The sequence below is a fragment of the Prionailurus viverrinus genome, chromosome A1, assembly GCF_022837055.1.
Source record: "Prionailurus viverrinus isolate Anna chromosome A1, UM_Priviv_1.0, whole genome shotgun sequence".
NCBI lineage: Eukaryota > Metazoa > Chordata > Mammalia > Carnivora > Felidae > Prionailurus > Prionailurus viverrinus.
In genome coordinates this window covers 55689253-55703663 of record NC_062561.1, presented here as the reverse complement: position 1 = coordinate 55703663, position 14411 = coordinate 55689253, and positions in this window count along the sequence as shown.

Genomic DNA, 14411 nt, shown 5'->3' with positions numbered 1-14411 from the left:
GATCTGCTGTAAAACATAGTGCCTATAGTTAATAATACAGTACTGTGCAGTTAAAAATCCAAGAGAATTTGTGAGGAGATAAGTTAATGAACTTGATTGGGGTAATCATTTCACTATGTACATGAATATCAAATCATCAAGTTGTGTACCTTAAATATGAATCATTTTTACTTTTAAAACTTTTTAAAATGTTTATTTTGAGAGAGAGAAACAGAGAGCAAGCAGGGAAGGGGAAGAGAGAGGGAGACACAGAATCCAAAGCAGGTTTCAGGCTCTGAGCTGTCAGCACAGAGCCCAACGTGGGACTTGAACTCACAGACCGCGAGATCATGACCTGAGCCGAAGTCAGATGCTAAACCAACAGAGCCACCCAGAAGCCCTATGAATGATTTTTATTTTTAAAATGTATATCTTAAAAAAATCTAAAGGGGCAGATCTCATGGTAAGTGTTCTTACCAGAAAACAAAACCAAAACAAAGTAAAACCCCCAAAAGGGCACAAGAAAACTTTTGGAGGTGATGTATATGTTTATTACCTTGAATGCAGTGATGGCATCATGTGTTTATACATCTGTCCAAACTCACCAAACTGCATACTTTAAATATTTGAAATTTGAGATATCAATTATAGTCTCAAAAAAGACTAAAAAAAAATAGCAGATAACATGATATGTTCTTTTAGAAGAAAATAACAACAGATTTTCAAGGATACTCTTCACTTACCATTATTGTTCCTAGTAAACTAATCATATTAATCATTCAATTAACTTCCCATATAAAAAATTGAAGAAATCTAATTAATATAAGGTCTGAAAATCATGAAAATATTATAGTCTTTTGAAATCTTAGTAGTGAAGAGGTCACAATAAGTTATCAATCAGTCCAAAAGCACATATACAGCACATCTGTGGATTTGTATTTTACACAATGGCTTCTTCAAAAATTATGCCCAGGCCCTGCTATTACTCAGTTATCAAAATGGCAGCAGTTAGATAACATATCCTTAGAAATAAAGATTAGTATTTCATGTCTATAGTACACTTAACTACTCTATCCATATTAATATATTAAACAGTTAGTACATGTTCAATTCTTTATGTAGATAGTCCTATATTATGTTTAAAATACACGAGTCATGTAAGAACTCTGAGCCACTGATTCCGAGAGTGCATAAAATGGTATTTCTTACACAGCAATTTTCATGAGACTCTACAATAGACCCGCTATTATTCACTTAGGAATGTAGTCTTTTTACTCAGGAAAAAGACTACATATAATCCATAATCAATGGGAATGGGCAGGTCACAGACATTAGGGAGAATACCAGAAAGAAAAATGGATCAAATCAAGGAAAGCTCCAGAGAAAAGCAAACAAATATATCAAGTCCCAACAACTTAGTAAGAACATATCCTGCACTTTTTAGAATATGTGTGTGGTTACTATCCCTGTAGAAAGGAATAGATAATCATTACAAAGAACCTGCTCAAGGAAAATTGCCCATAGTCAGTCATTAAAAGATAGAAAAGCTCGCGCTCTCTCTCTCTCTCTCTCTCTCTCTGTCTCTCAAAATAAAAACAAAACAAAACAGAAAAGCTCTGACACAAATACAGGACAATATCTATGAAGACTTTGTAAAACTGGTGTGATATTTAGAAAAAAAGATGGCCAAGCTTAGGGAAAGAGGAGCTAGGACAGACATATTTTCACTGCTGTTTAACTGAAAATGAATTATGCAAGTTAAATATAAACAAAGACTTGGAAATAGAAAACTAAATCCCAATCAATACAATTTCCAGAAATGTAAATGTAGATACTGACATGGTAAATTGTAAATTTTCTACTTGAGTAGCCATTTGGGAAAGAAAAAAAAAAAAAAAACATTGGTTGTGATATTTTTATTAGGATCTAAATCAATCTCTGATATTGATATTTTATAGATAGATAAAAATAGATATGAATTGAGTTGATTGTTGATTCCCTTTGTATTTTCCAATATTAATATTTCACATAACTATGATACAACTATCAAAACTATGAAACAACCAATATTATATTGATTTAACCAGTGCTTAAACTAATACTTTGTTTCTGGATCCTATATTAGGTCATGCATTGCATTTATTAATAAAGATTTTGGGGGCACCAGGGTGGCTCAGTTGGTTAAGTGTCTGACTCTTGATTTCAGCTCAGGTCATGATCTCACAGTTCATAAGTTCAGGCCTCCCATTAGGCAGCCTGCTTGGGATTCTCTGTCTCCCTCTCTCTCTGCTCCTCCCCTACTTTCTCTCTCTCTCCCTCTCAAAAATAAAAAATATTTAAAACAAAAAAGATTTTTGTCCTCCAATGAGTGGTAGTTCTTTAATCTTTCTTCTTTTTCATGACCTTGATACTTTTGAAGTGTATTCATCAGGTGCCTTGGCAAATGTTCCTCAATTTCAGTTTAGTCTTATGTTTACTATGATAGAGGCCATGGAATTCTTTGGAGATAAATACTTCATAGTCAATGTGCCTTTCTTAGCACATTATATGAGGGGACACATGATACTGATATGTTTCATCACACTAGTACTGACCTTGATATCATGTTTAGGATTGGTGTCTATCAGGTTTCCCTCTCTGCTATTCAACAAATATTTTGAAGGAGAAACGTTAAAGTTTTGACAATATATCATTTATAAAAATAATTTCAAAATTCATGTTTACCTTACCTGTGGAAATTATTTCTGTGCTGTTCTAATGGCTATTTGTATTTCCTTTATTCCTTCTACTTTTAATAATGGAAATTTTTCTGTAAGTAAACTTTGTCTTTTCTTCTCTATTTATTTATTAAAACATTTATTTAAAGGGGCGCCTGGGTGGCGCAGTCGGTTAAGCGTCCGACTTCAGCCAGGTCACAATCTCGGGGTCCGTGAGTTCGAGCCCCACGTCAGGCTCTGGGCTGATGGCTCAGAGCCTGGAGCCTGGAGCCTGTTTCCGATTCTGTGTCTCCCTCTCTCTCTGCCCCTCCCCCGTTCATGGTCTGTCTCTCTCTGTCCCAAAATAAAATAAATAAATAAATAAATAAAAATAAAACATTTATTTACAATAATATGAACTTCTTTATATATATATATATTTTATATGTATAAATATATATATATATATATTTTTTCCTTTGGTTATAATCCAAACTGCCATTACTATCATTATTTATTTGTTATTCACATCTTTTCAGTTTGGGACATTGAGAATGCTTTAATACTGAAAAAAAAAATATATATATGCAAAATACTGAAATATATATATATTATATTTTCTACATATTCATACTAATATCTGTAACTACAAACTAGAACCCCCAGCATTCATTACTATTCTACTCACATTAGTATGTGTGTAGTGGTATCTGATTTTGTTTCCAATTTGCATTTCCCTAATGACTATTGATGCTGCCCATTTTTATAAACTTACGTACTATCCATATATATTTTTTGAATAAAGGGTCTGTATCTGTCCATTTAAAAAAATTTTTAATTACTTTATCGTTGTTCATCTGCAAGAAGCATTTATATATTCTGGACACAAGTTCTTTATCAGATATGGTTTGGTAATTTGTTTCTTCTAATGTGTAGCTTGTCTTTGTATCTATTAAAAAACTTACAGAGCAAAATTTGTCATTATTGATACAGTTTTATATATTAATTACTTTCTTTTATGGCTCATGTTTTGGTGTTCTATCTAAAAACTCTTTGCCAAACCCACAGCGAAATAATATTCTGCTTATATATCCTTCTGAATATCTTATATCTATACTATTTACATTTATTTCTAAAATCCATTTCAATTAATTTTTATAAAACATGTAACCTATGATATGAAGTTTATTTTTCTATATGGACATTGAATTTTTCCAGAAGAATGAAAATTATAAAAATACTGCCGCTTTTCAATTAATTTCAAATTAATTTTCAATTAATTTGCCTCTGAACATTAGTCAAAAATCAGTTGTTTATATTTGTGTTATTACTGTTTTGAAGTTCTATAATCTGTTTTATGGGTACTTTTGCCAATACCATGATGCCTTGATTACTGTGCCTTTATAGTGAGTCTTAAAATTGGGTAGTGGGAGTTCACCCATTTTGTTTTTCAATTTAAAATAGTTTCTTCCCTTTTCATATTAATTTTAGGATCAGATTGTCAATATCTACAAAAAAGCTTTCAGGGATTTTGTTTGGGATTGCAATGAATTCATGGATCAAAGTGGGGAACGTTATCATCTTACCGATACTGATTTTTTAAATTATTGCATAAAGGCTATTTTTCCCTTTATTTACATCTTTGATTTCTGTCACTCAGATTTTTTATTATTCAGCATGCAGATATTGCCAATAAGCTTGATTTATTATGGTGTGTGTGTGTGTGTGTGTGTGTGTGTGTGTGTGTGTGATTGATTTTTTGTTGTTGTTTTAGTTTGTTAGTATTTTCAATGAAGTTTGAATTCCCTAGGCACTTTTGGAGTGAGGTTTCCATCCAATAAGGATACCAACCAGACTGGTCTCAGGTTACTGTTAGGGGAAAGACATGCCATGACAAAAATTAGTCAAATGGACCTGGAAATTTCAAAATTGGGGTATAGAAGCTGCTGCTACTTTTGTTCCAATCTCACACAAGAGGCAGCTTAGAAAAGATAATCCTTTTCTGGGAATGGTTGCATTCAATCATCTAACTGCCTTACTGTATAGATTAGATAGTAAGGAAGATAAGATGAGAAAATGTATATATTTATTTTCTAAGCGGCTGTTCCAACACTCAACCATACCAGGTTTCTGTGGAGGGAAGGTAGGGGTCCATTAAATATCTTGACTATCATCCCATTGTTAAGTGGCTTTTGTGATAATGGAAACACTGTTATTACAGCAAGTATTCCAAAAACCGTAAATATGGCATGGAATGATTTCAAGAGCAACAATGGTGTGGTCAGAGCCAGATGAGGGTAACCTGAAAAAATGTCAACAATAGCAAGTCACAACAGATAGCTCAAGTCTATACAGTCAGTCTGTCAGTAGAAGATGGGGACGATACCTTATCTAATGTGGTCTCTCCTACTACAAGTTAAACAGGTCAGCATTTGGTAGATGAACGAATGTTTTTTTCTTTGTTTTTAGTTTATTTATTTTGAGAGAGAAAGAGAGAGAGAGAGAGAGCGAGCTCAAGTCAGGGAGGGGCAGAGAGAGAGGGAGAAGGAGAGAATCCCTAGCAAGCTCTGCACTGTCAGCACAGAGCCCGATATGGGTCTTGAACCTGCCAACCATGAGATCATGAACTGAGCCGAAGTCAGATGCTTAACCAACTGAGCCACTCAGGCGCCCCTGGCAGGTGAACAAGTTTAACATGCAGTGACAACCTCCACATCACAAACAAATAGTGCTTTACTTTCTACTTAGTCTTTGATGGTGAATGTTCCATGATGATGGATCCGGACAGTGACAATCTAGTTGGTGCAGGCTAAATCAGCAGGTTTGATTTCATTATCATCTGGGAATGGGCCTTTGGGTTGGATATCTGAAACAGTGACCTTGCAATTTGATCCCTGGGAAGATACCTAAGAGGGGTATCTTTAATCTCACAGTCCTGTAGTTTTCCAAGTGACAGAACAAATAATTCAGTTGTTGGCAGCAGCTTAAAAGTCTATACAAGTGTAAAAGTTTCATCAAGAAAGTATTGACTAGAGCTTTATCAGCCTTGAGTCTGTCTACCAAAATGACCACTTACATTCTGTGTTATGCAGAGCTAATGGTGACATTGAATAGCTGTAGCCCAATGGATACTATCATATTTATGTTTATCTGGAACATTAGTGAATCAGACCCAGGCATTTCCAGGAATTTCTATAGCTTGAAAACCATATTAAGCCAGTAGCTTTGCATTTGGAGCTATGAGAGGTAAAGTTTCCCTTAAAGACTTACTTGCCACTTTTTCATTTAAAATAAAAGAACAGAGCCATGTTGCTCTGTTCTTGGATCTACCATTTCCATTCCCATGCTAAGGTTTTTAAGCCTCTCCTACCTTGTTCGTTATAGAGTTTACCAATCCTACAATGAAAATATTAAGCCTAAAATTCTTAATGCCTCAATGGACCACCTGTTTAGTTTTGAAAAGAGCCTGAGAATAACTAATAGATGCTTTTGCAAAGGGGTTGAACTGACGGCCAAGTTAGGGAGACCAGGAATCGAAAATCCCCAAAAGTACTAGAAATAGGCTGAATCTCTTTCCTGAGAGCTCAAATTAGAAAAAAAAAAAAGTTGCAAAAACGTGTACTCTCTCTAATACCCAATGTATTGAATAATATTGTTTGCCTCCTTTATCTTTGGGAGTAAGGACTAAAGAAATGGTAGTTTTTTACTTAATTGCTCTTAAGAATTGAGAACTCAGAATTGTTGGAATGAGGATTCTGATTTGTCAAAGAACAGACCAACTAAATAGTGAAAACTCTGGGCCATGGGCATAGGCATTCATACTAAAACATGACCCCACACTGGTAGAAAATGGCAGGAAAGTTTGTGTCCCAGTAGGACTTCTCTACCTGCAGATCTTCCTCCCCTGGGATTTTTACCGCTGGTACTTTGGGGATAGAGATGGACAAGCACATAGCACACCATAATCTTACTATGTATTCAGATGTAGAAGCAGTAAAATCAGTTGCATTCAACTGGTTCATAGGGCTCTCCACCTATAAACGATGGTCTCTTACCTTCCCTATTGTGAACCTTGCACAAAACCCATCAGTCAAATCTGGATGCCCACAGATAAAGACTGGATGATGACTTTTATGCCAATGTCTAAGAGAGCCATAAAACTTTTGATGCCTCCCTGACCTTTGCACCACCCAGTGTCACCAACTTACTCAGACAAGTGCCATGATCTTCAGTCCTCATTAGGACAGAATGACCTCATCCCCACCCCTATGTTTTTCTGTAAAGCAACTGTGGTTGAGGTAGATAGCTAGGGAAAAATGATAGGGCATAGAGAGATTCAGAAATTCTGCAACAGAGTAGAGCAAGGCACATATACTTTCTTCTTCTAGCAATGTGGCAGCTGTTCAGAGTTCCCCCAAATAGTTTTTTCTTTAATTTGATGCAGTCAGTGTGATATATAAGCTTTGGGCACCCCCGCACTCAGCAGCTGTGGACATACTGCTTTTTGGGTGGGCTTGCTGCCTCACTGACATATCGCCTTGCTGCCCCATGGTAACATTTTTTTTTCTTCCTACCCCCCAGGGGAGAATAAACAAAAATCAAAGCAATATTCAGGCAGCTTCTTTGCTTTGCTTTGCCTTACTTTCTTCTGTTCTGCTCTGTTCTGTCCCTTTCTTTTCTTGTAGTAAGAACACTTAACATGAAACCTATTATATTAACAAATTTTAAGTGTATAAGACATTATTGACTATATAGGTACAATGCTGAACAGCAAATCTCTAGAACTTATTCATGTTGCTTAGCCGAAACTTTTTCTTGGTGATTGCTAATACCCCATTGCCTCCTCCCTTCAGTCCTTGGCAATTACCATTCCACTTCTGGATTCTATGAATTTGATTACTTTGGATACCTCATGTAAGTAGAATCATGCAGTATTTTTCTGGGACTGGCTTATTTCACCTAGTGATATGTCCTCAAGTTTTATCCATGCTATCACATAATGGAGAATTTTCTTTCTTTTTTTTTTAAAGGCTGACTAGTTTCCGTTGTAGGTATAGGACACATTTCTTTATTAGGAAATAATGTCTGTGGATAGACATTTAGGTTGTTTCCACATCTTGGCTATTCTGAATAGTGCTGCAGGGATCATAGGAGTGCTAATATCTCTGAGATTCTAATTTCATTTTTTTTTGGATGAACCACATAACGCTGTTGGTGAAAATACAAGATGCCTCAGCTGCTATGGAAATTCCTCAAAACACTAAAAACAGAACTGCCATGTGATCCAGCAATCCAACTTCTGAATATTCATCCAAAATAATTGGGCAGCTTGTTTCAATTGTCTCTATTTTCATTCAGCCCCTAAGCCTTCATTAACAGATAGGCTGTAAACTCTTCAGTGGAAACCCTTTTTCCACTCACCACAGGAGTTAGCCATTTGATATAAAATCTCAGGTGATCTCCTTATTTGCCCCAGCCTTGCCTATGGGGAGCCATTGAACTTTGTTTTTCAGAAGCCATGTCTCTGTCAGTGGTCCATCCTCATCACCAAAAACTGTGCGGAACTGTGATGGATTCTAAATTTTACCCCACTTTCAAGCTAACATTAGGCCATCCCAGCTTCATGGACACTAGAAGTCTGCTTAAGACTCACGTCAGAATCAAAGGACTTTATCCCTCATGGCACAGCAAGCAGTATGAGCTTCATGTTCATAGTATTTCCTCTTGCTATTGAATTCCTATGGGATTGATGCAGAAGTAGGCCTACATGGATGCTACATAATAGCTGAGGATAAACTTCAGAAACTCCTATATTTTATAAGCAATTGCAAGCTAACTTGACCATTCTTTACCCCAAAAGGGTGACATTGTCTTTATTACACTAGACAACATTCAAATCAGATCTCTGCTTTAGCATCATTAGGAAGTTATCTCTAACCTCCAAGGCTATTTGCTATGCAGACTTGCTTGACAAGATAAGACTGTCAGTTCCTCTGCTTGCAAGATTTGAAGAAATATGAGAGACCAAAGGAGTATTGTCCTAAAACAAGACATATCTCACACAAAGACACACTCTTTCCAAAGCAATCCATTAAGGGATTCCAGCAAACAAACAAAGAACCAGCTATTTTGGCCCACCACATGATATCTCTGACATGCCACGTATGTTTCAGAACTCCTTGTGGGATTAGCCAAGGCTTTATTCAGCCTGCATCATGGTTCAATTTCTCCCTTTGCCAAACCATACTTTCTCCCTTATTCTTTTCAGATGGTGACCCTAATATCTAATAAACAAATATGTCGTAATCCATGCTCAATATCTCCTAGAAATCTCATCCTGTGATATACAAATATTTCTGTTATTAGTGTCCTTCATTGTTGCTATAGGCCTTTGAGTCTACATGCTCTACTTTGTTCAGTCTGTTACAACTCTATCATTCCTTTATATTTTTCAGAATTCAACTGTATTACTTATTTTTCATTGTTTCCTCTTTAGGTAAATTGCTCTTGGCTTGCAATATATTTTTTCAGTACTTATTGGCTTTGGTTCTGTTGTTATTCTTTAGAAAAAAAGGCAATAGTATATGTAACTAACTGCCTGACATATTTAACTGGTTATTTCTGGCCTAATTTTAGTTTCAATGCATTTTTTGTTTTCAAAATCTTCTTAATTTTCTGTAGTATTTCACACCACACAGACTTTCTTAAAATAGATCAGATGTAAAATGAGTATATATTGTTGCCAACAATAAATATCTTCCAAGGATATTTTCTTCTTATACTCTGTGGGATCTCCTCCTTGTATATTACAAAATAATCAAATTCATTTTTTATTTGGGTTTCTTTTAATATTTTATTTTATCTTATATTATTTATTTTGTTCTGTGTTCCCTGTCTGTGTTAACAGATTCCTTGGGTCATGTTGATCATTAGGTAGAGCAAGTCTGCATTCAGGAGAATCTGGCCTTTCTGAACCTTCCTACTGCTACTGTGGCCTGAGGCTTTGTGCTTTAAGAGTTGCCCGAGATGCAACTGTAGCAAACACTAACCTGAGACTATGCATCTGTGAAAATGCAACAAACTGAGCTTTAGAAATGAGGTTTTCATTCACATTCTCTCAATTTTTATGTTAAAAACTATTTCTAAAATAACACTTAAGTAATCAAGCTGAAATGCATCACTTTAAATAAGAACTATAATGTATTTACAGTTTTTAAAGAATTTACATATCCTTAATTCCAAACTGGAATAGATAGGTATTCTATATAGATATTTTATGTCTATCTATCTATCTAACTATATGTCATTAAACATATATGAATAATATACTGTAATATAATTACACAAAATATATTTACAAATATATGTTATGATGACATATAAAATTGACATGACACGAATAAAATGAAAACTATGAAAATTTATATAATTAAAATCCTTGCACAAATATTTTATTGATTCATTTGGTAGTTTCCTTGTGGTAATCCTTATGTGTTAATCTTTTTTTTTTTTAAGTATGTCCCAAGAATTCACTTCCTTTTAATGTTTAAACTATGTTAAATTTTCTACTGTGACTTTATTACTGCCAATGAAAACAAAATGGTAAATTAGCATGAGGAGCATCACTTTTTTATTGAAATAATTTACAATTAAAATTATATTTAGTTCTTGCTGGATAGAGTATTCCTGGATGCAGATGTTTCCCCTTCAGCACTTTGAATATATCATAGCACTCCCTTCTGGCCTGCAAAGTTTCTGCTGAAAAATCAGCTGATAGTCTTCTGGAGATTCCTATGTATGTAACTATTTTCTTTTCCTCATAACCTTTAAAATTTAGTCTTTCTTTATCGCAATTTTTTTTTTTTTGGCATTTTAATTACTATGTGTCTTGGTGTGGACCTTCTTGGGTTGAATTTGTTGGGGGACGCCTGTGCTTCCTGAATCTGCATCTCTGTTTCCCTCCCCCAATTTGGGAAGTTTTCAGCTATTATTTCTTCAAATACATTCTCTGCCCCCCCCCCACCTTTATTTCTCTTCTCCTTCTGGGATCCCTATAATGTGAATGTTATTATGCTTGATAGAGTCACTGAGTTCTCTAAGTCTATTCTCATTTTGTAGTATTTGTCAATCACCTGTTCAGCTAACTACTTTTTGCAACGGATAAAAAGTATGCTATCACGTTTCATCTCTCTATTCAGAGAGATCCATGCTATTTTTAGATAACAGTTAGAAAGCAAATAATCAGAAAGTTACCAATCAAAGAAAACCATGAAGAGCAAAGACACTATAACTTATCTGACTTGTATTAATTTGCTTCTAAGATTTAACATAAAAATATACTGTCATAAATTATATATTAACTCAGAAACTTTATTATCTACAGTAATTAATAATACATTAATTATATTCATTTCAAATACACACTGAATCTGTAATCTTTCCAAAATATAATATCACAAAAATTTTCACACCATTTAACTTACATGTAAAATCATAGTAAATGCTTCAAAAGTCCATTTTACCTGTATCTTATAACTGAAGTCCTAAGTAAGTTACTCTGCCAGAGTATAGTGAAATTACCATGTTCTTCTTAGAACAATGATGGATTTTAAAAGTCAAGTAGTAAATTACAGTCTCAAAATTCCAAAGAGAGAATCTTGAACAAATATTCAATAACATTTAGTTTCAATAAAGAACAATGTGAGAGTCTAAAAAAAAGAATAAATGTCAAAATGATGGGTAAGCCCCCTAGACACCTACACAATTTCTATTTTTAACCATTTTAAAAGAGATAAAAGGCCACTAAGATTAGATTTCTTTTTCAGGAAGCTTTTTTCCCCCTGTATTAGCAGGATATTCCAGACTTTTTAAAAATACATTTCAGGATTTTGTTCTTTGTAATTCAAATTGGGATGTTCTCATAGAGAATAATTTTTCATTAATTAATTAGTGATCAAGAAGATTTTTTTCCAGAAGGTATTTTATTATTGTATTTGTGTATGTCATTTGATTTTTATTTGGTCTTTATTATCTGCCTCTTAGGCCTTTTGTTGTGGTATATTTTAATATCCATTGCTATTAACATAATTGAAGGAGGATTTAAATAGAAACCAATAATAAACCATACCTTTTGGTAAATATGCTAGATTCTCATTTCAATTTCCTTTGTTCCTCTCATACAATACCATTTATTTAGTAAGAGAAAATTCTGCCAATATTAGAATTTCTCATCTAACATCCAAAACCTTGCAGCAACTCAGAGAAATAAAGGAGATAAAACCCTTAGAATTAAAAAAAAAATCACTAATAGTAGCAGTCAATTCAACTGTCTCATTCCAGAGGGGTAGGAAACGTAAACCTGGAGATGAAGATATATAGCAACTTTTAGCCCTTGTGAACAGAAGCTTTATTCAGGTTGGTCTCACACTGGAGGAATTTTTGCTCACTTACATTTTCCTTAGTTCTGCTTCAAGAAAGAAAGAAAGAAAGAAAGAAAGAAAGAAAGAGAAAGAAAGAAAGAGAAAGAAAGAAAGAAAGAAAGAAAGAAAGAAAGAAAGAAAGAAAAAGAAAGAAAGAAAGAAAGAAGTAAATCTTATTCACAGATCATGGATACACTTTTACTTATCTCTTTTACAGTGTGCATTAAAGAAATTTATACAACTTTTATAATGCTCCCAAGCCACAATTTTCTACACCCTTGTCTCTGGGCAGGGTCTTTCTTAATTGCTGGTATTTTCCACCTTCCTTTGTTTTCTGACCCCACTGCATTGCTTTTCTGGTCTCTTTCTTTGTGCTGCCATTTTCCTTCCATGTACTTTCTTACTGTTAAAAAAAAAAAAAAGCAGTGGAAGTTGCCTGAGAGAAAAAAAGAAAAATAGCAAAGGTACAGTTTAACCTTAAGAAACATTATTTATATTGCTTCAGTAAATACACAAAGATAATAGGTATTATTTTATCGTTGTATGATAAGATTCTGCTTATTGGCCTGGGATTTCAAATCCCTGAAGGTAGGAATTATTTCATATATTAATCTCTGTGTAATTTTTTCAGACACTATAGGTGGTACATACATAAACAGACTAATATAATAATGAAACTAGTGAATATGGTAGCAGTTATTTTATCACCATTGTTATTATTAGAATTAAATTGATTGCATTTCCTATTCCAATATTAACATAATCATATTGAGACTGATGCAGTGAAAGCCAGGAAAATTAAACTTTCTCTGGCATTCTTGGGCAAGTCAATAAACCTGAGAGAAAAAAAGACAGCTTATGAGTAAAAGTGGTATATTACTTGAAATATGAACTTGAAGTCTTACAGTCAGCTAGATAAACAAAGAAAGAAAGGAGAATTTTTAATTTTATTTTTTTTATTACTGGTCTGAGGCAAAAGATGGGTTAGAAATATAGGTGAGTAGAGGATTTTAAAAATAAATACTTCTGCAAATTCTTTTTAAAAATGGAAGTTTCTGTAAGACAAAAAAGCTTCTCAAATATTGCTATTATGATCTTGGAATATCAGTTTAAAAGTACTTCATAGGCTCCACGTGCTCATTAATACAAATCATAATTATGAATTGAAAAAATAGAATGTTTTTCCATAAAAAAAGATTGTTTTGATATAAAATAGAGTAAACTCAATAGGTTTTAAGGAAAACACAAGAAGGAGTATTAGGAAATAAATACTCTTGATGTTAAAGATTTTCTAATAATAATTTTAAGTTACCTTACCATCAGAAATGCAAAAAGGATAAAACCTTGGTTTGTAAGCATAAGTTACTCCAGAAACATGATTGTAATCCAAAGCACTTGTATATCAAAGTGCATTTCCCCATAAGAAATAATGGAAACTCTGATGATCCATTCTATATATTCTAAATATATTCATATAAAAAATGATTAACAATACTGTAATATAATATAAAATAATAAGAAAATACACAACATAGGGAAAAATAAACAAATTAACCTACACTTACCTTTGAAAACCTTCATGGCTGGTGTGAGAGAGACAAGAGAGAAGAAGGTTATTGAGAAGGACAACTTTCACTATCACTAACGGAATCACTGCTATCCATTGGCTCAATGGAATATTTTTCTTTTTGTGCAACTTTAACAAGAAACCTATCCAATAACACTTGCTTTTGCTTCCTTTGGAGGATTTTGCAGAAATGTGAAATGGCACTGACAATCACCCAGAATCCTGCAGGCAGAGAAAGGGAAAGAACCATTGGCTCATTTGTAATCATGTGATGTTTGGCATCACTTACTCCTCATATTGCAAGACATTGCTCATTTATCAAGTTAAAATTTAATGGAAATATTTGTTCATTTTGCAGAACACTCGCAGAACAAATTACTCACAAGCCAAGGTTTTATTGTACTAAAATATAAAATATTACAGTATATGTTACATCTGGTATGTTTAACTATATTGAAATGCCAAAAAAAAAAAAGAAAAAAAGTATAGGGCTTCTATAAATAGTTTAATTTTAAACATGCTTTCGTTAAGGAAATATATGAAAGTTTTGTTTGTAAGCTTTTAAAAATCAATATTACAAACTTCAGTGGTAGAAACATATTACAATACAGATAAAATAAGAAAAGATATTACATTAACAAATAATTTAAAAATCCAAATATTCAATTTGGTATTTTAAAAAAAGATTAACTCAATATGATTGGTTGTGTATATCCACAGTATTGTGAACACATTTACATGATTTTGCAT